General features: G+C 47.5%; 2 long non-coding RNA genes across 7 annotated transcripts in view; one reads left to right on the forward strand and one right to left on the reverse strand.

Annotated features, from left to right (window-relative positions):
* Positions 1–25416, reverse strand: part of LOC106020934 — a 72668-nt gene extending 47252 nt beyond the window's left edge. For 4 of the 6 annotated variants that reach the window (XR_005878210.1, XR_005878211.1, XR_005878209.1 and 1 more), the window contains exons 1-3: positions 25266–25416; positions 16552–16663; positions 4762–4910 (exon numbers count right to left, since the gene is read on the reverse strand). This is a non-coding gene — a long non-coding RNA (uncharacterized LOC106020934). Of the gene's footprint in view, positions 1–1559; positions 4911–16551; positions 16664–25265 lie in introns of those variants that run through there. The other 2 variants (XR_005878208.1, XR_005878206.1) reach the window with 2 other exon arrangements.
* Positions 18568–23573, forward strand: LOC121141331. Its single transcript, XR_005878212.1, has 2 exons — positions 18568–18862; positions 23414–23573. It is a non-coding gene; the product is annotated as an uncharacterized LOC121141331 (long non-coding RNA).
* Positions 25417–25447: the final 31 nt, after the last annotated feature.

A 25447-nucleotide genomic window follows, 5' to 3' on the forward strand; every position in this document is an offset into this window, starting at 1 on the left:
AAGTTCTCAGCTACTGCTCCAGCACCAAGCCTGTCTGCTTCCTGCCATGATGAAAATAGACTAACCCTCTGAAACATGATTTCTTTTATAAGAGTTGCTGTGGTCGTAGGTCTCTTCATGGCAACAGCACACTGACACAGCCCCCAGTTGACATTTGTTTATATAAGTAAGTTTGGAGGGAGGTGTGGCAACTTTTTAAGAGTTTATCTTGTGGTATTGGGTAGGCCTTTCACTTTTTTTTGAGATGGGGTCTCTCTGTGTAGTTGACTGTCCTGGCACTCACTCTGTAGACCAGGCTAGTCTCAAAGTCAGAGAACAGCCTGCCTCTGCCTCTCAAGTGCTGTGATTAAAGGCGTGTGCTACAACACCACCCTCACCCCCACCCCACTTTTTACTTTATGTACCTTTAAACATGGTAATGAAGGATTCCAGGGGACTTTTGTTTGGCTTGGTGTTTTCTGTATTTTTCCATTTAAAATGACAAATACACTTAATTTCTCTCATAGGAAAACAAAATTTTAATTTAAAAAGCTCCCTAATGGGCTTGGGATGTAGCCCAGATGGTAGAGTGATTATTTGGCATGCATGAAACCCTGGATTTGGTTCCTAGAAACTCATAACTAGGGACAGTCGTGGATGCCTGTAATACTAGCACTTGGATGTTCAAGGTCATCTTCTGATATATAACAACAAGGAGGCCAGTCTGGGATACAGGAAACCATGTCAAACCAACCAACCAACCAACCAACCAACCAACCAACCAACCAACCAACCAACCAAGTCACCCACCCACCTACCACAACCAACAGAAATACCAAAAGCTCCATAGCTAATCAAAAAAAAAAAATGTATTCTTCATATTGCCTTTCCAGAGAAGAAATAATAAGAGGTTCCCAATAGTGGGAGAATTATCAATGGCTGGTCTAGCTGAACAAAAATCAGAGACCAGCTGAAATAGTGCTGAGCACAGGGTGATGGAGTTCAAGAAGAAGCCCGGTACATCTTTGGGTGGTAGGTAGATGACCACAGACACAGGTAGGGAGGAGGTGGGAAGAAGAGGCTGTGTGCTGGTTGTGCTCATTTCCAGGAGGCTCAGGTCAGAAAAGGCTGTGAGAAAAAGGGGGGATGCTGGCCCCTGTGAACGAGGGGGATGCTGGCCTCTGTGTCAGAGTTTAGGAGAGAAGGGAGGGTTAGAAACTTATAGCCTTGAACAGGTTAAGAATTAACTGGGTGCTGTGTGTTGGTGACACACACCTTTAATCCTAGTACTTGGGAGGCAGAGGCAGGCAGGTCTCTGTGAGTTCCAGGCCACCTTGGTCTACAGAATGAGTTCCAGGGCAGCCAGGACTACACAGAGAAACTCTGACTCAAAAAACAAACAACAACAATAACAAAAACCTAAAAATTTTGTCTACATGAAAAACTAACACCAACACTGTAAAAAGGAAACTCAGACAAAATCCAAACACAAGCAAAAATGGAGGAGTATTTATGGCAACAGAGAATGATTAGCCCATATGTAAGATATGCAGATCAATAATGAAAAAAGAGTACAAGCAGAACGTTATAGTTGTTTAATACCTGGCTCAGCTATATAAAACAGTAAACAGTGGCTTAAACAAGACAGAACTTTCTTTCCAATATAAAAGTAAAACGGAAAACAAGCTGGAAGATGTCATTTTTCCAGGGTTGGTATGCTAGTCCCAGAAGTCATTATTAGGGTCACAGGCTCCGTCTATCTCACCTTCCCCCTATATATAACGTAAACTCTCATTCTTATTGTCTGTGGTAACTGCCAGAGTGCTGGCCATTGCACCCTCATCTAGAAAAACAGGATGAGGGGGGCTGAAGAGATGGCTCAGTGGTCAAGAGCATTGGGTGCTCTTCCAGAAGACCTGGGTTCAATTCCCAGCACCCACATGGCAGCTCACAACTGTCTGTAACTGCAGTTCCAGAGGATCTGACACCCTCACCCACATATACATGCGGGCAAAACACCAATGCACATAAAATAAAATTAATAATAATTTTATTAAAAAAGGATGTGGGCTGAAATGGTTCAGCAGGTAAAGGTACCCACCACTAAATCTGACAACCTGGGTCAAACCCCCAAACTGCACATGGTGGAAGGACAGACTCCTGCTAGTTGTCCTCTAATATTCATACACCAGATGTAGTATTTGTACACATCCCAAATACATTTAAAATAATAATAATAATAATTTTCCAGATAGAGTTTCTTAATATAGCCCTGGCCATCCTATAGTTCATTTGTAGACTAGGCTGGACTTGAACTCAGAGATCTGCCTATTTCTGCCTCCCACGTGCTGGAATTAAAGTGCTGACTAGTTGGTAGATTTTTGATGTATATGGTTGTCTTGCCAGTATGTATATGTGTGCCATATATATTCTAGTGCCTGTGGAGGCAAGAAGAGTATCCATTGTACAGCAAAAAATAAATAAATAAAATTTAAAAATTATTTTTTAAAAAAATTTTACAATGAAAAGATTTTTTGAAGGGTCAGTCTTCTGTGGTCTCCCCTAGAGGAGCTGAGACAAGGGAGGAGACAGCTGCTCTTGAGCCAAGTTCCAAGCTTTAAAAGGTCTTTGGCTACTAGGTAGCCTGGAGCCCAACTGCGACTTCCTGGCCATCATCCTCAGAGTGTCCAACCTCAAGTGATGTAAAAGGGCCGGGAAACTCCACACCCAAGGATTCTCTAGCGCTAAACTACGTCTACAATTAAATTTTAGGTGATTTTGAAAGTTCCTTAAAATAAAAAGTAATATCCTCATGCAAACTGAATCAGCAGTTTCAGGACTGTCCTGGTTTGGGGTGTCTCCATAGATCATGAAAGCCAGCCACTGAAGGACCACAATACTGTATCGTGTCTCTGCCTTTTAGTGAGAATAAAGTGTAGGGCTAGTGTTGAGAAGTGGGAACAACATTAGGTAACCCCAGATTACCTCTTTGGCAGACTGGGAACTTTATTTCAGCCCCCAGGGGCTGTGATGTCAGGGGTGTGTCCTTCAGGGCAAGGGACAGACCACAGCGAGGGCACCGTAAGCATGGGGCGGTCAAGTTCACGCCAGTCTGTTGCAACAGGTGTGGCCCTTTCTCCATCTTGGCCAGCTACCAGTCAATTCTCACAATTACCAGAAAGCCTTCTTTTAGCACTCAGAATTCTCAGACTTTAAAAAAACATGGTTGCGGATTGAGAAACAAAAGGCTGGAGTAAACAGATACACGGAGTCCGGGGAGGTGAAAGTCCGGGGAGGTGAATTGTAGCGTGTGGGAAGGAAGCAATCTAACCTAAGGACAACACACACACTCTCCAACAGCTGGAATGGAGATCCACTCTGCTGTTCACCTGAGGTGTGGCCCCCACTCCCTCAACAGGCTCTTGAGCTTCTCCGAGTCTCCGCTTCGATGTCTTCAAACGGGGCTGAGAGAGCTGTTACCTCGTGTATGTGGCAGGACATACTCAAGTGGGGGGGGGCGCACATTTACAGGAGTGTGGGAGGGGCTGACTGCAGTCCTGGAGAGTGGAGTTTCTGGGGGCTAGCAACCGATAGCAGCGAGCAATGGTGGGCAGCAGTTAGCACCTGCAGCTTGATGATGGCGTGTGGGAAGGGAGGGGTAACAGCTGCTGGAAAGGGCACCTGGCAGCAGCTGTGGGATCTAAGGGGGGATGAAATAACTGGGTAGAGACCAAGGGGGTGTTAAACTTTTTATATGTGTATGTTGGGTTGGGGGAAACATATGCTCTAGTGCACGTGTGGAAGTCAGAAGACAACTTGTAGGAGTCTGTTCTCTTTCTACCATGTAGCTCCTAGGAACTGCACTCAGTTCCTCGGGTTTGGTGGTAAGCACCTTTTCCCACTGAGCAATCTCAGCCAGCCCCAAGGTTTATTAACTTTGTCGTAATCTTCGTTGATTTCTTGCTAGTGCTGTCCATTGAGTAAACCTGACCAGAAGCCAGAGGCAAGGGATGGGTGGGTGGGACAGCCCATCAGTTGGCTCCCAGCACTGGGCTTGTGATAAATGCAGAGAAAGGACCTTTATGGATAAATGGAAGTTTAAGCAAAAGAAAGAGCCATGAGGTGCTGACGCATGCCCTTTAATCCCAGCACTCGGAAGGCAGAGGCAGGTGGCTCTCTGTGAGTTTGGGGCCAGCCTGGTCTACAGAGGGAGTCCCAGTAGCCAGAGCTGTTCCACAGTGAAACACTGACTACCTGAGAGACAGAGAGGGGGTGGGGGCGATGTGGGTAGCAGTGTCTAGAGCAGTTGAGCCAGAGTCCTCGGCATATGGTGGTTCACTGTGGACTCTGGACTCTCTCTCTTTTCTCTTACTGTTTATTCTCTGGTTGTCAAAAGATTAACTGATGATGGCAGTAACCAGGTGTCTGTCATCATGTACCCTGGAGTGTTGCTAAGGAGCAGTGTGTGTGTGTGTGTGTGTGTGTGTGTGTGTGTGTGTGTGTGTGTGTGTGTGTGAAAACGACAACCAGAGCCTCTGGAACTGGGACTGAGACGGGAATATAAGCTGGGGAGCGAGTAAGAGGAAAGGATGGATAATTCCAGTATCCCCAGCAGGCTAGGGTTGCATACATGACGTCTTGTTTTTGAGTTCAAATATACATTTACTGGGTTGTGGTTAACAGCTCCTTTATGATTTCCAACCCAGTGTTGTGCCTGAAAGGGATTTGGTGAAAAGTCTTCTTGACATAAATGCAAAACCTTGTGTTTGCCGCTAGACTCACAGGTTGTCCACGAAGAACCAAGCAGTTGATGTGCCCTCTGCATGCTGAGTACTTGCTCACTCGCATCCTGGTCCTTGGTTGAGGTTCATCTCTATTCTAATCTGACAGGTAGCTACTGGCAGGGATTGGTCCTCTCATGGGCTGGATCTCTGGAAGAAAGGTGTCCACAGAGAGGGGTCTGAGGCACAGTTTATAAGCAGCATCCTGTCCTCCAGCCCTAGCCCCTTAGGAATCTGTCTCAACTCTACAAGCTATTCTGGAGTGTCTGGCTGGGTCTCCAGAGCATTTGAGGCCTCTGTGTCTGCTTCCAGCAGCTGTCCATCTTGAGACCTCTCACAGCTGTTTACCCCAGCCTTCAGCTTCTCCCTGCCTGGAACGGACTTGCTTTCCTTCTCCAGACTACCCACACCCCATCCCTCATCATGACTCAGGCATCCTCTTACCCCAACCCTCTTCATGGCTCAGCATCCTTTCACTCCATCCTTCAACATGGCTGAGGGATAGTCTCCCTCCATCCCTCAACATGGCTAAGGGATAACCTCCCTCCATCCCTCAACATGGTTCAGACGTCACTTTCCCCCATCGTTTTCCCTCGGAGCTCGCAGTGGATCAGGAAGCCATCTCGACCTCTATCACTAGCCTCTGGAATTCTCCTCCCAGAGCACTGACCACACTGCCTTCCACGGTGTATCCTCCAACACACCGAACACCTCTCGTGAAGGGAGCTTGATATACTGGCCCTGGTCTCAGCACTTCCCAGCAGGGTGCCTGGCACTGAGGACACCGGGCAAATGGGTGTTTAGGTAATAATTTAGAAGACAGGAAAAGAAAGGTCACGTACCAAGTGACTTGCTTCCTGTCACACCAGTTTTCCTGCCTTACCTCACAGAGAACACGGGACTGCACAGGTCACTATGCCCCTGTCCCTTCTTGACTCTGCTTGCCTTTCAGGTGTCCCTCTGAGAGCCTCTCCCTGACCACCCTGTCCATAGTTCCTCAGTGTGGTTCAAACAGCACTCACTGCTAGTGTATTAAAAAAAATTAGGCCGGGCAGTGGTGACACACCCTTTTAATCCCAGCACTCTGGAGGCAGAGATAGGTGAATCTCAGGCCAGCCTGTAACAAAGTTGAGTTCCAGGGTGACCAGGACTATCACCTTGGGAAACCCTATCTCGAAAAACAAAAAACAAAACAAAACAATAGGATGGGGTCTTCAGTAGCCCAGTTTGGCCTCAAACTCACTATTAGCCAAGGATGACTCTGGGATTCTGATTCTCCTGCCTCCACCTCCCAATGCTGGGATTATAGGCATGTGTCATCATGCCTAGGATATATATAGCTGGAGACTGAACCCAGGGTTGTGTGCATGCTAAGAATGCACTCTCACATCTGAGCAGCATCCCCGGCCCCTAACATTCCATCCTGTTTTCTTTCTACCTCTACCACTCAGCTCTGTCTGCTTGAGCAGATCATACTTGCCCAGTGCCTAGCACACGTGAGACAGATGGGGCAATTAATGTTCCTGACACACTTCATAGATGGACACATGCTACTATTAGCTACTGTTAACTGCAGGCTAGTTTCATTCGATATAAATTTTCTATGTTTGCTGCTGGATTCGGTGTCTCAAGGAAGCTCAGAAGGGCCTAGGGAACCACCTCCATCCAGGCATCAGGGGGTGGGTAGGAGAACCTCTGCTCTTTTCCCAGATGGGACAGACTGCCTGTCTCCAGTTTCCTTGTGGCCCCAGCTTCCCCGTACTGGTTAGCTGCAGAAGAACCAGCACAGGTGCCTGCTGGGAATACTTGCCCAGCTTTCTGTAGGAGCTGAGCTGCTATTGCCCAGAGGGGCAGACAAATGTGCCCAGAGTGATGAGTTGCCCTGGCGCCAACAGTAAGCACAGAGCAACTGATGTACATGACTGACTCCTTCCTTTTCTGACCTCCCCACCCTGAGCGTGCACATAAGTTGCCTGGCTGGGGGCAGGAACCACCTGTCCCTCCAAAGCTGTCCAGGCAGGCTGGCTCTCAGCCATGCCCCGAGAGGGAGGAGCTGAGGCCTTGCTCTTGCCTCTTAGACCTCTGCAGAAGTTGCTGTGCCAGCTCAGTGGAGGGCCTGGTCTGGAACCTGTCTCTTGCCTTGGCCCTTCCTTGAAGTGCCCTGGTTTACTGGAAATCATAAACGGAGAGGCGGACAGCCTTTATCACGCCCGAACAGTGTATCTTAATAGCTATCAAGCAGAGGCTGGCCTCCTGGTGACTCCCAGTGACTGATATTTGCACCTGGTAATTGAGGTCAAGTCTCCTTCTTTTAAGTCACATGTTTTGCTTTAGGGCAGGAAGGTGTTAGAACCACTTGTTGCAGAGACGCCAGGAGGGGATCACACTGCTGTAAAACAGTGCTGGCAGCAGAGGCTTTGGGTTCCTGGGGCGCCTGGGCTGGGCTTGCAGCTCCCAAACACCCCTCCTGTCAGAATTTACACCAGCATTTCACTCAGGAAGCCCAGGGTACCTGCTTTCTTCTAAGACGGCTGCTCAGGAATGCCACTTTGAGTTCCTACTGTATTACCTGGTTAACAAACAAATTATGCTTCTTGAATAGCCACATTAAAAAAAGAAAAATGAAAACCAGGTCACTTAAGGGTGTTGGAATCACAGTCCAGGTCCCACCTTGCCCAGACACCTAATCTCGGTGCAGCCTTTGCTTGATCACAGGTGTTTATCTCCAGGTTGTCATGGGAGATGCTGGTATTAAGAGTAAAGCACAGCCAACATGGCCTGGCTGGCAGCCTCAGCCTTCTGAGTACTGGGGCTCCCTGCTGGCCACTGGCCAACTGGGCTCCAGGCTGTCCTATAGGTATTTGCTTGCTGGAAGCACCTGAGGCACACAGTAGGAACTCACTAAGTAGGGTGTGTTTATTTTCAGGTGCTGGGGGGCAGATCTGCATTTCCTATCCTGGGAGACAGTAGACTCCCGAGGCCAATGGCCTCTGATTCACCTTGTTGGGGGATTGGTTGGCCCACAGACCACTTGCTAACCTCTTTCAAAGGCAGATGTATGTAAAACCAGCTGCTTCAGGCAGCACAGCTGGTGGGCAGGTGGGAATGGTGCCTGGCTGCCGCTCAAGCTAGACTTCATACACTACAGCCAGGACAGTCTCCAGCCCGGCCACCTGCTTGCGGGTGAGACGTGACCGCACCCTGTGTCTGTCCAAGCTTCTACCAGAAGACTGAGCAAGCTCTTACTCTCAAGAGTGGACAGCCAGCAAAAGGGACTCAAGGAAGAAGCCACTGTTCTCCAGGCCCTGGAGAGGCCACCAAAGTTCCCTGAAATATTCTAAAACAGGACAGATCTTCCTCAGTTGTGATGCACAGCACAGTCTAGAAAGGGGAGGGAATCGGGGTTGGAGGGATGGCTCAGAGGTTAAGAGCACTGGCTGCTCTTCCAGAGGCTCTGATTTCAATTCCCAGCAACCACACGGTGGCTCACAACCATCTGTAATGAGATCTAGTGCCCTCTTCTGGTGTACAAGCATCATGCAGGCAAAACACTGTATACATAATAAATACATCTTTTTTAAAAAAGGGGAGGGAATCAACCAGGGCACTTGCTCTCTGACAATCAACCACTGCCATGTGCAGAGGACAAGACAGGCACTGATAAGGGGCTCGTGAGCTCAGGTATGCTGAATGGCAAAAACTTAAGTATTACAGACTTTCAATGAATTTACTTTTGTGTGTGAGGATGGTGTATCTGCCCATGGGTGTGCTAATACAAGGTCAGAGGCCAGAGGAAGGACATAGACGCCTTGTTCTATCACTCTCTGCCTTATTCCTTTGGGACAGGGTCTCTTAATGAGCATGGAGTGAGCTGGCAGCCACCAAGCTCCAGTGACCCTCCTGCCTTCATCCCCTACAGCCCTGGGGTTGCAGGGGCATGCTGGGGCACACCTGACTTTTTACATGGGTGCTGGGGATCTGAACTCAGGCTTCATGCTTGCTCAGCAAGCGCCTTTACCTGCTGAGTACTCTCCCGGCCCACTTTAAGTCAGTCTAGCAACATAACTATGTTTCCTTTCCAGGACCCTGAACTACACAGAAGAGATCACACTTCAGCTGGCTCCATCACCCAGGCAGCGAGAGATGTCTGATCTGAGATATTTGGTTCTTTCAATTTAGAAGCTGAGTTACATCAGAGGTACATACAGCCTTCAGGGGGCTGCCCATGGTCACACCTAACAACTGCTAGAGTAAAGAAAAAAAAGCCCCACAAACAGGTATGTGTTCTGTAGTTTGCACCAGTTTATTTTGTTCAAACCACACCACAAAGAATGTGGGTATTTTTCTCCCATTTTACAGATACAGAAACTGAGAGTTGAAAGACTGAATAATTCCCAAGCATACCCACATGCACTTAGGGGCAGACCCCAGCAAGCACAGGCCTGACTGTGTGTGTGTGGGCTTTCCTGCTGTGGGACACTGTTTGGCACAGAATGCACGTGTAGCTGTGTCCTGGGCAGTCCTGACATCTATTATAATAGCAGCAAAAGCCACCAAACACCATTCTGCGGCTGAGACCAGTGAGAGAATCCTAAGGCATCCAGGGGACCAGGATGACTGGAAAGGGTATCTGATACTCCTGCTCCATACAGCAGATCTCTGGGGGCAACTGTTTAGTGACCCCATGCCTCTACCCACACTTGAGCACAGGTAACAGGGTCTGTCCATCCAATTGCTCCCCTTCCAAGCTGCAGGAAGACTCTGAAGTGCCCCAAGGAGGTAGGTAGGACTTGGCTACAGCACACAGGGATAGAGGATACACCAGGAGCAAGCCACTCACAGAACAAAGAGGTCGGCATACCCTGTCCTGTGCTCCCATTCACCTGGCCCAGAGGGACTCTGCATGCCTAGAATTGAGGCTCCTGTGTACTAAGGAAATCTGTCCATTAGTCTCCTGCAAAAGCTGGAAATGGCAGTGTAGACAGATCTGTTTATATCACAATTTTCTCCAGAAGTCAGAATGAACCCTGGAGTGAGAGAACACTGGCCAGATTAACCAGCCTTGGCTTTGCTTCAGATTCCACAAGGCCCTGGCTGAGTCACTTGACCTCTGGGGTTTACATTTTCCTCCCTTTATCACCAGCATCCTAGCTGGCAGTCCATGAGATTTTACCCTAAGCCACACACTATGCTGGCTGTGCAGTCATATCCAGCCTTGCTGTGCGCTTACCATACGTTATTTCATTCCTCTGTGTAGACAGGAAACTGTAAGGATAGGTCTCTTTAGAGGATAGTTCAGGGTCACAGCAAAGGTGATCTGGTTGCTGTCAATATCACGTCTGTCTTTCCATGTCCTCCATCCCACACATGCAGACTGAAGACAGATGTGCAGGTGTTTTGAAAGCAAAAGAAAGGGGTTGGAGGCTACAAGAAGTGAGTAACACCCCCTGGATACAGCTAAGGGAATGTTCTCAATCCTCTTAGGAAGTCTCTGGGCTGGGGCTGGGGCAAGTGGAAGAGTGCTTGTCATGCAAGCATGAGGACCTGAGTTCAGGCCCCCAGCACCCAGGTAAAAAGCTGGGCACACTGGCACATCTGTAATCCTAGCCCTGGGCAGATGGAGACATGGGGATCCCTGGAGCTGGCTGGCCAGTCAGCCTAGCTGAGTGAGAGAGCTTCAGGTGCAGTGAGAGACCCTGAACGCCTGAGCTCCACACACATGTACCTCCCACTCACTCACCCACATGCCCATCTACTGGAAGGGTTTATAATTTTATTTTTTTTAAACAGAATTAGAAGCCTCCAGAATAGGAATGCTCTCCAAGAATTTATTTTCTCTTTCTCCTTCAGATAAGAATAATACAATTAACCAAATTTCACATTGGAGAGTAGAAAGGCCAAGAAAGGGGTGAGCAGCTGACTTTCAGGATATTGGGAAAGGGAAGAATTATGGTAAAAGCCCCCCTTCCCCAACCTCCGGTCAAAGTGGATTCTCTCCAGCCAAAATTAAAACATTCTAAAATGGAGTATATACATTTTTTCCTTCTTTCCTTTATTCCATTTTGTTTGTTTTAGTTTTTTTTCTTTTAGCCTAGGCAGGCCTGGAACTATCTGTAATACAGGATGACACGGAATTTCGGATTCTCTTGGTTCACCTTGCTACTGTTGGGATTACAAGTGTTCATTGTCATACCTGATTTATGCAATGCTGGAGACAGAATCCAAAATTTCATGCATGTTAGACAAGGTACATTCCCTAGCCCTTTAAGTATCTTTTTTTTGTTTTGTTTTGTTTTGTTTTGTTTTTCAAGATAGGGTTTCCCTGTATTGTTTTGGAAGCTGTCCTGGAACTTGCTCTGTAGACCAGGCTGGCCTCGAACTCACAGAGATCCACCTACCTCTGCCTTCCGAGTGCTGGGATTAAAGGCATTCGCCACCAACGCCCAGCTAAGTATCTTTTCTAGCCATAAAGACATTTGATTTCACTACACCAACTGGTCAATATGGCCCTCCCTCCTCTCCTCAGGTCTGTACGGCACAGAATTTATGGCCTCTTAAGGGAAGGCATGTTGTCCTTTGTTCCCTACTGTAAGTCTGTGCCCACAGCTCAATCTGGAACACCCAAGGAATAACGAAGGCATACGCATAACACTTGGAGGCAAGCCAAAGTTGGTAGGGAGTCGGACAGGCTTCAGGTCATGCTGTTATGCTGGGTCCTCACTGTCAACTTCTCCAGTGGCTCAGCAGCTCCCATAGTTTCCTAGTTGTTCTCTGCGGCTCTACGTGCTGCCTGTGATGTCCTCTACACAGAGTGTGGACACCTGGATTTCCCAGTGCCAACAACAGACCGAGAAGTGACTTATCTCAAATCCCCTTTCACCCCATTCAGCTTGGGGAGTGATGGCGATAGGCAAATGCAGCCATGCAGAGACTAAAGATCACATGAGGTCATGACTGGATGGGGACCTGGTTGCATGCAAAGTCAGCCTGGAGCTGCAGATAGCAGAAGACAGCTTGTGTGACTCCGGAGTGTGCCAGATCCAAGTCCAGCTGGCATGTAACCTTAGGGAGTTGTTTGAAAAGAAAGCATTGCTTTTTCCAGGTGTAAAAGTTCCCCCTTTAATCTCTAAGTGGTCCCCCTGTTCTAGTCTCTCTCTCTCTCATCAAACTCAAACTCACAAACCCACCAAAACCTGCCCAACCAACCTATGTAGTGTAATAGCTCTAGATACCCACTTCCTCCTCACACCTGAGCTGCTAAGACAGATACCGGCTTCTTTCCTCCAGCTGGAATTTACTAGAGCCCCCAGGCAGGTCTTACAAAGCCTTCCCTGCCTAGGCTTTTTAGGGTGTGTGTGTGTGTGTGTGTGTGTGTGTGTGTGTGTGTGTGTGTGTGTGTGTGTGTGTGAATTCTGTGTTAGTAAGAGGCAGGAACAAATTTTGCTGTTGTTTTAATTTAATTATCATTTCTTGGAGACCTCATGCATCTCAGGGGGGCCCCAAACTCAGTATGTACCTTCAGATGACCTTGAAGTCCTGATCCTGATCCTCCTGCTGCCACCTTCCCAGTGCTGCACAGAGTGAACACTACCACACTGAGTCTTATGCAGTTAGGGATGAACCCAGCGGCCTCAGGTACACTAGGCTCCTGCTGCCACCTTCCCAGTGCTGCACAGAGTGAACACTACCATACTGAGTCTTATGCAGTTAGGGATGAACCCAGGGCCTCAGGTACACTAGGCAAGCAGTCTACCAACCATGGCAGACCGCCAGTCCCAGGAATAAAGATCCTTGGGGGCAACTGTCCTTTCTCTTAGGTATCTAAAATATAATGTATGGGTCCAGCAATAGCTTGGTACAGAGCACTTTCTTCTTTCTTTCCTTTATTTTTTTTTATAAAGTTTTTTTGAGACAGGGTTTCTCTGTGTCTTTGGAACCTGTCCTGGAACTCTGTAGACCAGGCTGGCCTCGAACTCAGAGATCCGCTTGCCTCTGCTTCCCAAGTGCTGGGATTAAAGGTGTGTGTCACTACTGTCCAACCTACAGAGCACTTCCTTAACATGCTTGAGGCTCTGGGTTTAGTTCTCAGCACTGCAAAATAAAATAAAATAAAATAAAAATGCTAGCTGGTGAGTGGTTCAGAGGGCAAATGTGCTTGCTGCCAAACATGAATTTAATCCCCAGGACCCCCAAAATGGAAGGACACAATGAACTCTTATAAATTGTCCTCTGACCTCCACCTACTCTGCCCACAAAAAAATTTTAAAAAATACAAATACTGCCGGATGGCAGCAGCGGTGCACACCTTTAATCCCAGCACTAGGGATGCAGAGGCAGGTGAATCTCTATGAGTTTGAGCCCAGGTTTGTCTACAGAGCGAGTTCTAGGACAGGCTCCAAAGCTACAGAGAAACCCTGTCTTGAAAACCAAAACCAACCAACCAACCAACCAAACAAAAATCCAAAAACCAAAACCAAACTAACCCACTTGAAGTTACAAGTTAGAATTTAGGAGTGACCCTAATATTCCCTCTGTTTTCCAGGCAAAGGAAAAGAAACTTGGAGACAAAACTCTTTTCTGTATGTTTGGTCTGTGTGTGTGTGTGTGAAACATTTCTATTTCCAACCCAGACCAGACCAGACCAATGGAGGAGCTCCCTAAAAACACAGCATGGAGAAGTCACAAGTAGTCTCACTTAAGGTCGGCAGGAAGGAAAACAGTTCAACTGACAACTGATGACTGTTGACTGAAAAAACAACCTAGCCGGAAATGCTGCATGACTGTGTCTGTGTTTTACTCAAAAGCAGCAGCTCAGTCCCAGGGCTTTCTAAGGTCAGGGGTTGAGTAACTGAACTCAGGCCCACGGAAGCAGAGGCTGCAGGGAGAGTTTCAATCACCCCAGCAGCAGGCAGCAGCCAGGCTCGGGGAACAGAGTGTCCGGTGGCCACTCAACAGACTCTGGGGAAGATGCCTCCTCAGATTCTCCTACTGCCCCTCTCCTCCCTCTGGACCAGGCCTTCAGTGCTCCTACTCACCTGTCCAGTATGCCTGGAAAAGTCCTTGGTTGAGCCCCCACTTATAACAACTGCCCATTCTATCCAGGACAACCTCAAGACCCATGCTTTTATTTATGCTTATGTATTTATTTATTTATTTTATTACAACTGTGCGTGTGCATGTGTTTTGTTTATTTGTTTTCCATTTTTGTGTCCTGGAGGCCACAGAGCAGTTAGCTGGGCATGTTTGGGAAGACTTGGCTTCTCAGGCTTTAAAAACTTTTCTAGTTTTTGGGACTGTAAATCCTTCAAATGAATTACAGTGAAGAACGATGCATCGTTAAAAATAGAATTTTGTTGGTTTGTGGTGTGTGTGTGTGTGTGTGTGTGTGTGTATGTATAGGATGGAACTCACGGTCTTAATCAGACACGTTTTACCACCTAGCTATACCATCGGCCCTCCAACTGTAATTTATTTATCTGTGTGTTCACTTGTGGTGCTGAGGATGGAATATCTTGAAAGCTCTAGCCAAGCATCCCATCCTGCCACTTGTGCTACAACTCCAGGCCTTGACCAGTAACATCTGAATCACATGTCAGGCAAATTTGGCCAATGTGTTCCAATAATTTGAGTTAAATGAAATAGGACAGAGAATTGTGTCAATGGATAGGAAGTTAAAAGTTAGGTATTGTTTGAAGATTATACTTTTGTTTTGCTGTTTTTCTTTTTTCTTTCTGTTCCTTTCTTGAGACAAGCTTTCTCCACCACTCTTTATGATTGTACTTTTTCTTCTCATTAATTTCACTTTGTTTTTCAGGTTAATATGAGGACAAATGTGGTGCATCTTCCACCCACTGAAGGTCAAGCCCAGTTTCTGACAACAGGCAAGAAAACGGGGTCTTCCTAGGCATTCCCAACGTGCTTTGTAAGTCACAGTTCTCTGGGTTTTGTATTTGTTGTTACTATTTTCTTTCTCTTTTGAGGTGCTGGGATGGAACCCAGGGTCTTAAGCATGATAGATAAGCTCTGCTCTTACCCCTGAGTGACACCCTAGCCCTGGCTTCTGTATTTCTTATATTTTTGGTTGTGAGCCTAGCCTTTAACGGCTGAGCCATCTCTCCAGCCCGGCTTCTGTATTTCTAACTGAAGAATGGCATCACAAATCTCTCCAGAGGTGTCAATAAGATGTGAGCTCTGTAGCTTTTCAAGAGCTTGAGGTGGAGCATTCATTCAATATGATTATTAATTATTGTTGTGGTGCAGGGGATGGGACCCAGGGCCTTGCATATGCTAGGCAAAAGCTCTACCACTGAGCTGCATCTCCAGCTCTAATATCTGCTATTTAAAAAATTATACTTTAGGCAAAAAGCAAGGCAAACTCGACTTATAAAATACCTCCTTCTTCCATCCATAAGAAACTCTCACTCAAGCATGGTGTTTGGTAAAATTAGGATCTAACATTCCAGCTGACCGTCTGAAATTCCACATGATGAACCCCAAAGACAGCGCGGAGCAAAGCCGACACAGGTTGGGGGTGAGGGGCAAGAACCACCAAGGTCCCTGCAGATGTCACAGGCTACTTCTCAGGTAGGGACTTATAGGGGCTGCAGCTAAGGGACGGTCATCACCAACCCATCGGGTGAAATTCAGGGAGAGCCTTGGTGGGAGGGAGGAGTGATGTGGCGCTCTGAACACCAATACAACATTTAGAACTACTTTCCAATAGAAATACTAACAAAACGGGATCCGAGACAGATCATACACCATGCCCTCTCATTTTTCTTTAAAGATTTATTTTTGTTCATGTGCATGGGCACATGTCTGTGCGCACATGTGTGTGGGTGCCAGGAGAGGGCAGAAGAGCACATCACGTTCTCTGGAGCTGGAGTTGTGGGTGTGGGTTGTGAGTCAAGTAGGTGCTGGGAATAGAACTTGGGTCCTCTAAAACAATAGGAAGTGCTCTCAACCCCCCCCTCCATCTCTCCAGCCCCTTAAGTGAGTGCATGCAATAAGGTCTTAGGATAAGTAAAGCAAAGCTATTCATCTAATGGGTGGTGGATGTGGTGATTAGAGGAAGACATTTGGCCTGAGAGCTGACAGAGCTTGGGATCTGATGGGCCAGGATAGGTCCCCAGTGGGCCCTGAACCACTACATGTTATGGTGGAAGCTTCACCCCAGTCCCTGGCATCCATCTACCCAAACAGTCTGCGATGTCATGAAGGAAGTTCCACAAAAGCTCCCTCCCCTATCTCTCTCCAAATCCTGCTGCATCTCAGAAAGCTGCCAAATGATGACCCCCCTCTCCCAGAGATGCTCAAGACCACTCCCACAGGGTATTTAAACTGCCCCCCAGAAAATAGACTTGTGGTTTTCTGGCCTCCATTTCCCATCTCCTCTGGGGGGGGGGACGGTGCTGGAAGGCCACCCAGGAGCATTGTATCCATTAAATGTGGGCTTTTTCTAATTTGGTATGATTTGGATTGCTGTATCAGCAGAGAGGCTTATCTGGGTGCAGAAGCTTTTCACTACAGAGCAGCTGGAGGAGGGAATAAAGAGCCCTGCACCAGTCACCTCTGACTTGCAACAGACCGCAAACTTGCTGAGCTACCGGGGTACACTTGCCTTTCCTCACTGGCAAAGGTGCTGAAAGCACCCCTTTGCCCCTTCCATCTCTGCAACATCATAAGGATAACTGGTTTCACAGTTAGGGTTTTTTGTAAACCAATTGTGAATATCAACAATCTGAACATTGAACACATGTGGTTCACATCAATGCCTAAAATTCAATCTCACCTCACTCATGGCTGGCTTTCCAGCATGTCTTCAGGGGGAGGGAGTCCATTTTTTTCTTTCTTAGCTGTCCAAGTCTCTTGCTCTCACAAGGAGGCCCAGGACATGCTGCCATCTGCAGGTCAGACAGAGAAACACTAAGCGAGGACCCAGAGCACCCCATAGAAGCCACTCCCAAAGCAAGCCCTTTGCCTTCTTCCCTCCCTGCCCTTTTATTTTACTTATTTTTGTTTTTGAGACAGGCTGGCCTGTATAGCCCTGGTTGGCCTAGAACTTGCTTTGTAGACCAGGTTGGCCTCAACTTCCTGCATCAGCCTCCTGGGATTAAAGGCATGGGCCACCACACCCAGCTGCTGTTAAACCTTTATTTTTGAGACCTTGATACACAGTCAAAGCTGGCCTGGAGCCTGTGATCTCCCTGCTTCAGCCTAAATGCCAGGACTAGAGGCATATGCCACCACATCTGGCAGATATATTCATTAAAAATATTACATTTATTTATTTGAGAGAGAGAGAGAGAGAGAGAGAGAGAGTTTATTGGCATGCGTGTACCATGGAATCTACTATGTGGGTCTTGGGGACAGAACTGAGATTGTTCTTTACCCATTGATCAAGCTTGCTGGATCCATTCAAATGCCCCTCCCCCGCCTTTTTTTTTTTTTTGAGATAGGGTCTCTCTACACAGTTCTGGCTATCATTGTATAGATCAGGCTGGCCTCCAACTCACAGAGATCCACCTGCCTCTACTTCCCAAGAGCCACTACACCCAGACCCTCCAAACATTTCTTAATGGCAGCAGCTAGTCTATATGCTTGGTTTTATTCATTTCTCAAACCTTCATAGCAACCAGTGAACTTTTTTTTTTTTTAAGGTTCTTGGCAATTGGCCTGCTGGCAGAATTAGGCTGGGTGATTAAAATGAAGAGGCAGCATCACCTGACTCCAAAGAGGTTGGTGAAAAAATGAAAACCTGAACGCAGGGCGTTGGTGGCCCATGCCTTTAATCCCAGCACTGGGGAGGCATAGGCAGGGGGAATCTCTGTGAGTTCGAGGCCAGCCTGGTCTACAGAGGGAGTTCCAGGACAGCCTCCAAAACAATACAGAGAAACCCTGTCTCGAAAAACCAAAAAAAAAAAAAAAAAAAAAAAAAAAAGCCTGCAGATGCTGAGCCTCCTGGAGGCAATTCCCAAATTGACATGGATGCAGCACTACCGTGGTGTTTGGGGTGGCAGCTGCACACACACACATGCCTCTTCTCGGGGCTCCCACTCTACTGCTGGAGGTGATATAGGCAAGATGATAAATGCTGAGCTGATGCTGCAGAAGGGCTCAGTGGGTAAGTGCTGGCACACAAGCAAGTTATAAGACCTGAGCTGGAATCCCCAGAACTCATGTAAACGCAGGTGGAGCAGTGTGCGCACCTATGGTCCAATCCCTCCCATGGGGAAGTGGGAGGTGGGGACAGGAGACTCACCACAAGTTCGCAGGTCGCCTAGCTAGGAGTACACAGCACAGAGGCAAACACAGACCCTGCCTCCAGCAAGGTGAAAGGTGAGAACCATCAACTGAGCTTGTCCTCTGACCTTCACACATTCGCCATGCCATGTGTATGTATGCATGTATGCATGTGCCTGTACACACACACACACACACACACACACACACACACACACACACACACACACACACCCCAAAGCAAACATGCTGGACAGAAGCAAAGTAAGGAGGTAAACAATGAGGACAACAACAAAAAATATTTACTCTTGTATTCCTTTGTCTCCAAGAGCTCACTGACCATGTCATTTCTTGTTCACAACTGCATGCCAGGTACCTTGCTAGGGATACAATCATGGGCAAGAATTAGACATAGCCCTAGCTCCTGTGGAATCTTTAGTTACATGAGAAACATTTAATTAATCAACTAACTGTGCTCTCTGCCTCAGAGTATTAACACAGGAATATTTGCTATTACCCCAATTATCATCTAAATTGAGTCGAGGAGTGAGAGCATCTGGGGATGGGGCGGGGTGAACGACCTCTGCAGGAGGAAGCAGCCCTTAGGAAGCATGCTATGTAAACAGGCTGGCTCACATACAGGAAGCAGGGTGGAGACAGGGTGAAGCTAAGAAGAGGCATGGCTAGGCTTCCAGGGCACTTGCTGCCTCGGGAGCCATGGCAGCCTTGTTCTCTGTGAACCACAGCACCTCTCAGGGGCCTGGGCGGAAGAGTAACGTACTTGGATGTGTGTTTTCAAAAGGTGGTGAGACGAAAGGCAGTCCCCCTAAAGACTGATGTTTGACTCCCTGAGGCTGTGTGTAAGTTCCCCCACGTGGGCAAGGGGGTGCTGCAGGTGTGACTAGTGGGGGGTCTTGAGAGGGGGAGCATAAATAATCACATTTCCTCTCCAGAGTTTCCTGAAGGAATGCGCTACTGCCATTCAAAAAATAGGTGTGTCTTGTCTTAAGCCACTGACTTGTGTAAATCTGTGCTGTGTGTGTTCGTGCGAGTGTGTGCATGAGCACATGAGCAGAGGCCAGAGGACAACTTGGGGGAGGCGTTTCTCTTTCTACTATGTGGGGTCAAACTCAGGTCCTTGGGTGATTACAGTAGGATGTTACGAGGCTATGTGCTATAGAGCAGTCTTCTGTGAAAAGTCAGTCTGGTACCCCGAGCAGACTGGGAGAGGATGAGGAAGGTGGACTGCTTCCCTGCAGTTCACCCCCACTCCACCTTCAGCCCTCCTGGGGCATGCAGAGGTCACAGGAGCCTAACGGGATTCTCAAAGTATAAAAAGACCTAGGTGTGCCTGCAGATGGCAAGATATCTGGCCAGCTGTCAGGGCAGGGGAACCATAACTTGTGTGTGTGTGTGTGTGTGTTAATTTACATGTTTTGTTTGCATGTATGTGTATGACTGATGCAGGTGCAGGCCAGAAAAAAAAAACCCCAACTCTGGAACCACTGGAACTGGAGTTACAGAGTTGTGAGCCACCCTGTGGGTGCTGGGAATTGAACCTGGGTCTTCTGAAGAGTAAGCCAGTACTTTTAACCACTCAATCATCAGCCCCAGGTCTGATGTCTTGGTGTTTTGTTTTTAATTTTATGGGTATGGGTGCTTTGCCTACATGTGTGTCTATAAACCACACGTATACAGTGTCCAAAGAGGCCAAAAGAGGGCATTGATTTCCTGGAACTAGAGTTACAGGTAGCTGTTAGTCACCACGAGTGTGCTTGGAATGGAAGAGCAGTCAGTGCTCTTAATTAATGAGCCATCTCTCCAGCCCATTGGTTTTTTTTTTTTTTTTTTGCCCATTGGTTTTTGAAACAAGGCTGGCCTCAAACTCATCATGCAGCCAGGAACAACCTTGAACTTCTGATCTTCCTGCTCCTACTTCTCACACTTGGGGATTCTAGGGGTCTGCCACCACACTTTTTTAAAAATTAAATTTGTCTATACATCTGTATGTATGCACACATGACTGGGTGCACGCAGAGGCCAGGACAGGGTATCAAGGGCCCCCCTTTATCATTTTCTGTTCATTACTTTGAGACAGGGTCTCTATCTGAGCTGGGGCTGGCATTTTTTTCTCTGTTAGGCTAGAAGGCAGCAATGCCCCAGTGGTCCTGTCTCCACTCCCCTCAAAGCTAAGTTTACAAGTAGACATGGGACACCCGGCATGTGCGGGAGCGGGGACCTAAGTTCCATCCCCATAACTGCACAGTAGGTACTCTTAGTGGATGAGCCATCTCTCCAGCACCCCTCCCCTAAAACCCGGGGTTTGGTGCAGTGCTGGGGATGAACACCAGGGCCCAGTGCATGCTGGGTAAGCACTCTACCAACTGAGCCACATCACTAGTCCTTAGCAGTTCAATTCAAATTTCATGTTCCTCCAGCCAGTCTCGGATTCTAGGGCAGGGTTGGTAGAGGAACCTTCAGATACAGGGAAGTTTACACAAACCAACAGTGGGTTTGGTTTAACTGAGCTAAAGTAAACTCTGCAAAACATGAGGAAGTGACTTCAGCATTTGCAAATATTCCAGACCGTCTTTGTGCCAGGAAAGGTCAGCTGAGGATCAGCATAGCAGGGACTCCAAAGTGCACTGTGGAGAAACGTGGGCCCCTGGGAAGCATCACTCTGCACACACACTTCACTGTGCACTTTCAGAGAGCCAAGGAAAACTCTTAAACATATTTGAACCCTCCCATCCCGCTTCAGGCCACGACTGCATGAACAGGGTACAGATGAGTTCAATGGTTAAGATCTCCAAAGCAGAAAAATAAATCGGGGCTTTGAAACAAAGCAAGAAGAATCTAATAACATAGGAAACTTGTACATGATACTTCTGGGCAGACAGTGTCTGTAGGAATGCTGGGGAAAGTTGGGAGAAAAATATCAAAAAACATGTTCAGAAGGTACCAGGGAGCTAGTGAGACAACTAGTTGGGTAAGAGCACCTGTCACCAGGCCTGATGACTTGATTTTAATTCCTGGAACCCACATGGTGGAAGAAGAGAACTGGCTTCCATGTTATCCTCTGATCTCCACATATATGCACAGTACACATATGCACACACACAAATAAATGTAATAAAATTAAAAACATGTTAAAAGGTTTCGTGTTTAAAAGGAAGTAATTTTTGCCACTGATAGGAAAATAGTTTAAGACGGAATGGCAGGAGTTGGAGAGATGGTTAAGAGTTCTGCTGCTCTTGCAGAAGACTTGGATTTGAGTCCCAGCACCCACCCTGCAGCTCACAATCACCTATAACCCCAGTTCTAGGGGATCTGATACCCTCCTCTGATCTCTACATGTTTCCTGCATGCATGTGGTATATGTACACTCAGGCTTACACACATACCCATCAAAAATTATACACACACACACACACACACACATATATATATTTCTGTTCAAAAGGAGGGCAGGAAAGCCAGGCATGGTGGTACAGGCCTGTAGTGCCTAGCTACTGGAGACCACGGGCTAAGGCAGAAGGGTTGAGAGGACAGTCTGAGCAAGGCCCCCATTTCATTAAAGAAAAGCAAAAGCATGTGGGGCTTAGTGTGAAGAGTTCCTGTCGCTCTGGCATAAGGCTAGAGCTCTGACGCCAGCATCTGCAGCAGCTGGTTCACAGCCACCTGTAGCTCCAGCTCCCAGGCACCCAACAGTCTCTTCAGCCTCCAAAGGCACTCATGGCTGCATAAGCATACACAGGCATACAAATACACAGATAAGTAAAAGTGAATCCCCTTTAAAAAGAAAAAAAAATAATGAAGAAAGTGGATATCTGAATCCTAGCTCTGAAGAGTTAGAGACAGAGCATCAGGAATTCAAGGTCATCCTTGGCTACATAGAGAGTTTGAGGCTAGCCTGGGCTACATGAGACCCTATCTCAAACACAAAACAGGAGTGGGAGGGGAACAACTCACAATAAATATGTGGCAAACAAAATGATAGAACTAAGACTACATCTATACTGAACAATATAAATAGAGATGAATTAAATCCCCCCACTCAAAAGTCCAGGGCTTTCAGCATAATTTTCATGGTTAGAAACTGGATAAACTAGGGGAGTTGATTTATATGGAGATATGTGTATGTGTATGCAATACAAACAGAGGCCCATAACTTACATACTTTGGAAAGTTGTAGAAAAGTGTTTGTAAGAGATAGGAACGGGTCCCCCCCACCAAAAAAAGGTGCCAACACCATAACCTTGTTTGCCTACAGAGATTGTTTCACAGGAGGCAGGAATGAATTTTCTAGCTCACGAACATGTGAACTGTTTGAGGGTATTACAAAATGCATGTAACCAACAAAATACAGAGAAATGAACACTAAGTATAAAAGCTGAATCAGCACGATAGAAGCTATAGAGGACAATGCTTTAGGAAGACTGATGGCAAATGACCAACAGAAGATTTTTTTTTCAAAGAGGCTTAGGAGCCAGGTATGGTGATGCCCACCTAATCCCAGCACTTGGGAGGTACAGGAAGGCAGATTTCTACGAGTTTGAGGCCAGCCTGGTCTACAGAGTGAGTTCTAGGACAACCAGAGCTACATAGTGAGATCCTGTTTCAGAAAACTCCAAAACAAGGGCTGGTGAGATGGCTCAGCAGTTAAGAGCACTGGCTGCTCTTCCAGAGGTCTTGAGTTCAATTCCTAGCAACCACATGGTGGCTCACAACCATCTATAGTAGGATCTGACGCCCTCTTCTGACATAAAGGTGTACATACAGATAGAGCAGTCACAAAATAGGAAGGGAGGGAGAGAGGGAAGGAGGGAGGGATGGAGGAAGGGAGAAAACTAAACCAACCAATCAACCAAAACCAAAAACTACCCCCCCAACAAAAAACAATAAAAAAAAGAGGCTTAGCAGGGCAGAGAGAAGGGTGCTTGCCATCAAGCTGATGACTTGAGTTCAATCCCAGGAAGCCACACTCAGGAAGGAGAGACTCAACTGCTAAGTCGTTCTCTGAACTTCATTTGTGCTGAAGATGCACATGCACCCCACCCCAACACACACATAAAAGTAACTTGAAAACAGTCTATGTAGAAAAGGAGGAAATTAAAAAATACAACCGACACTGTAAAAGTTATAAAAGTGTCACACAGATGAGTGAAGGCTCATCAACTAAAAGTGCATTGCTTAATGGCCAGTCTTGGTTGTCAACTTGACTAGATCTGGAATCAGCTGGGCATGCCTGTGAGGATTTTCTTGATTGTGATATCTAAGGCCACACCTTTTGGTGGCAGCTCCTTTAAAAAGACATGGAAGGAGGAAGCTTTTGCCTTTGCCTACTTGCCCTCACTGTCCTGGGATGGTCCATCAGTTTTGTTCCTGAGGCATTGAACCTACTTTTTCAGGATTCCAACATTAACTGAAGACGAGAAGCCCTTTGGGAATCCTCTGGGAGTCAGTACTCGACTGAGACATCAGAGACATCCAACCTCATGGACTGAACAGTTATTGTTGACATGGAACACAAGCTGTAAGCCACTCCAATAAACCCCCCTTTAACACAGACATTACTTTATATGATTCAAAATCTCTTCCCGTACTTCTGGGCCCAGAAGGTTTACAAGAGTATTCTACCAACTTCCATCCTAAATGGGCTGTGTCTGCATATAGAAAATAGGAAACGCTGCCTGATTTAATGTTTTTATAAACTGGCAGGAATAGGTGATCACATAATCACCTTGCCAAACACAGAATAAGCATTTGATAAAGATCCATCCACAATCAAAAGCAAAACCGAAAGCGTTTGCAGACAGAATTAGGACAAGCTTTTGTGCCCCCTCCATCTCCCCCCTTTCAGTGGCCCAAGTCCAGATGGTGTAGCCACCATATTGGATACATTTTGTTCTAATTAGAAAGCAATATTGGGGATTTTTACTTATTTTCCATGGTTGTTGCTCAGAGGAGTCCTGGAGAAAAGGCGCAGCTTGTGGAAACAAGCCACAAAGCAGGAGATGGAAACCCATTACTATGGCTTATGAAACAGAATGTGCTAAAAGCAAGATCCACTCGTACCAGCCTAGGATGAAGCCCAGGGGAGAGTCACGTTTTATAAGATTAGGACATCTGGTCACTTTCTGAAATCCAGACCCTTTCTTATTAAAGATCAGTTTTGTTTCAGCCGTGGACCTTGGATCAGATCTGAGACCAGGTGGAATTAACTCCTGTGGGGACAAAAAGCTGACTACAAGGGGGTTCTTGCTCCACAGGCCAGGCAGAATGTTGTCAGTCAAGTGTAAGCAAGCATCCGAAGACTCGGTCACTTTACTTTCAGCTCTCAGCACTGTGCCATCTGTTTCATCTCTACTGTACAACAGGGTCTCACTGTGTAGCCTTGGCTGAGACCTGGAACTTGCTGTGTAGACCAGGCTGGCCTGGAACTCAGCCATCCCTCTGCCTCTAGAGTGCTGGGGTTGAATGTGTTCTCTGCCAAAGCACATCCGTGCAATTTTTCCTGCAGGAATGGTGGATGCCCTGAGGGCAGAGGCTGTCTCCAGAGCTCGGGGTGGTGTGCAGTTCTCACACCTAAGTGTGTAGACCTCATCAAAGGCAAGCAAGGCAGCCCTATTTTTTATCCTTCTGTTGGGAGGCAGGAGACTGATTCGTTGTCCGGGAGGGCTCTCTCCATATCTGAGTGCAACCATCCCTGGGCATCTTTGCTGGTGTGGGCTTGCGGCCCCTTCAGAACAAACCTCAGACTTCACATAGGGGAAGGACACTGGAAGAGGCCTTGGTTCTGGCCTGGTCCTAATGCCTATGATCAAGAAAGGTGGGCTGAGTTCTCTGGGTCTGGTAACACTCAGAAGGCAGGACAGGTGCACAAACCTTGACAACTAAGAAGTGGCTGAGGCTGACAGGTAAGGGTGGACGGTTTATAGAGAGAGAAAGGGAGAGAGGGAGAGAGAGAGAGAGAGGGAGGGAGGGAGGGAGGGAGAGAGAGAGAGGGAGGGAGAGAGAGAGAGAGAGAGGGAGGGAGAGAGAGAGAGAGAGGGTGGTGAAAACCGCGGACTGCTATATCCCAGGTCTGAGACTTCTGGCTCCTCCAGCCTGACCTGGTAGTTCTGAGCCACTCGAACCCCAGCCGTGCCATGCTTTGGGCCCTCCCCGCCCCGCGCCAGGCGTCCCTGTGACCCGCGTGGACCCGGAGCTTGTCGCCTGTTCCGCAAGGAGGAGCCCGCGAGCGGCCGGGGCTGCGCTTACCTTGCCTGCGGGCCCGGGGTTCAGGCTGCTGCGCTCCCCTCACCGCTGCCGCATCTCCAGTCGTCGCAGCCCCTTTGTTTCTCTCCAGAGAAGCTGCAAAGCGAAAGCGAAAACCAGGGGAGGCGGGCCTGGCCTGAGCGCGCCCCGAAGGAACGCGCCCTCAGGGCGGGCGCAGTGGGCTG

This window comes from Mesocricetus auratus, unplaced genomic scaffold (genome assembly GCF_017639785.1).
Source record: "Mesocricetus auratus isolate SY011 unplaced genomic scaffold, BCM_Maur_2.0 Super-Scaffold_100007, whole genome shotgun sequence".
Lineage (NCBI taxonomy): Eukaryota > Metazoa > Chordata > Mammalia > Rodentia > Cricetidae > Mesocricetus > Mesocricetus auratus.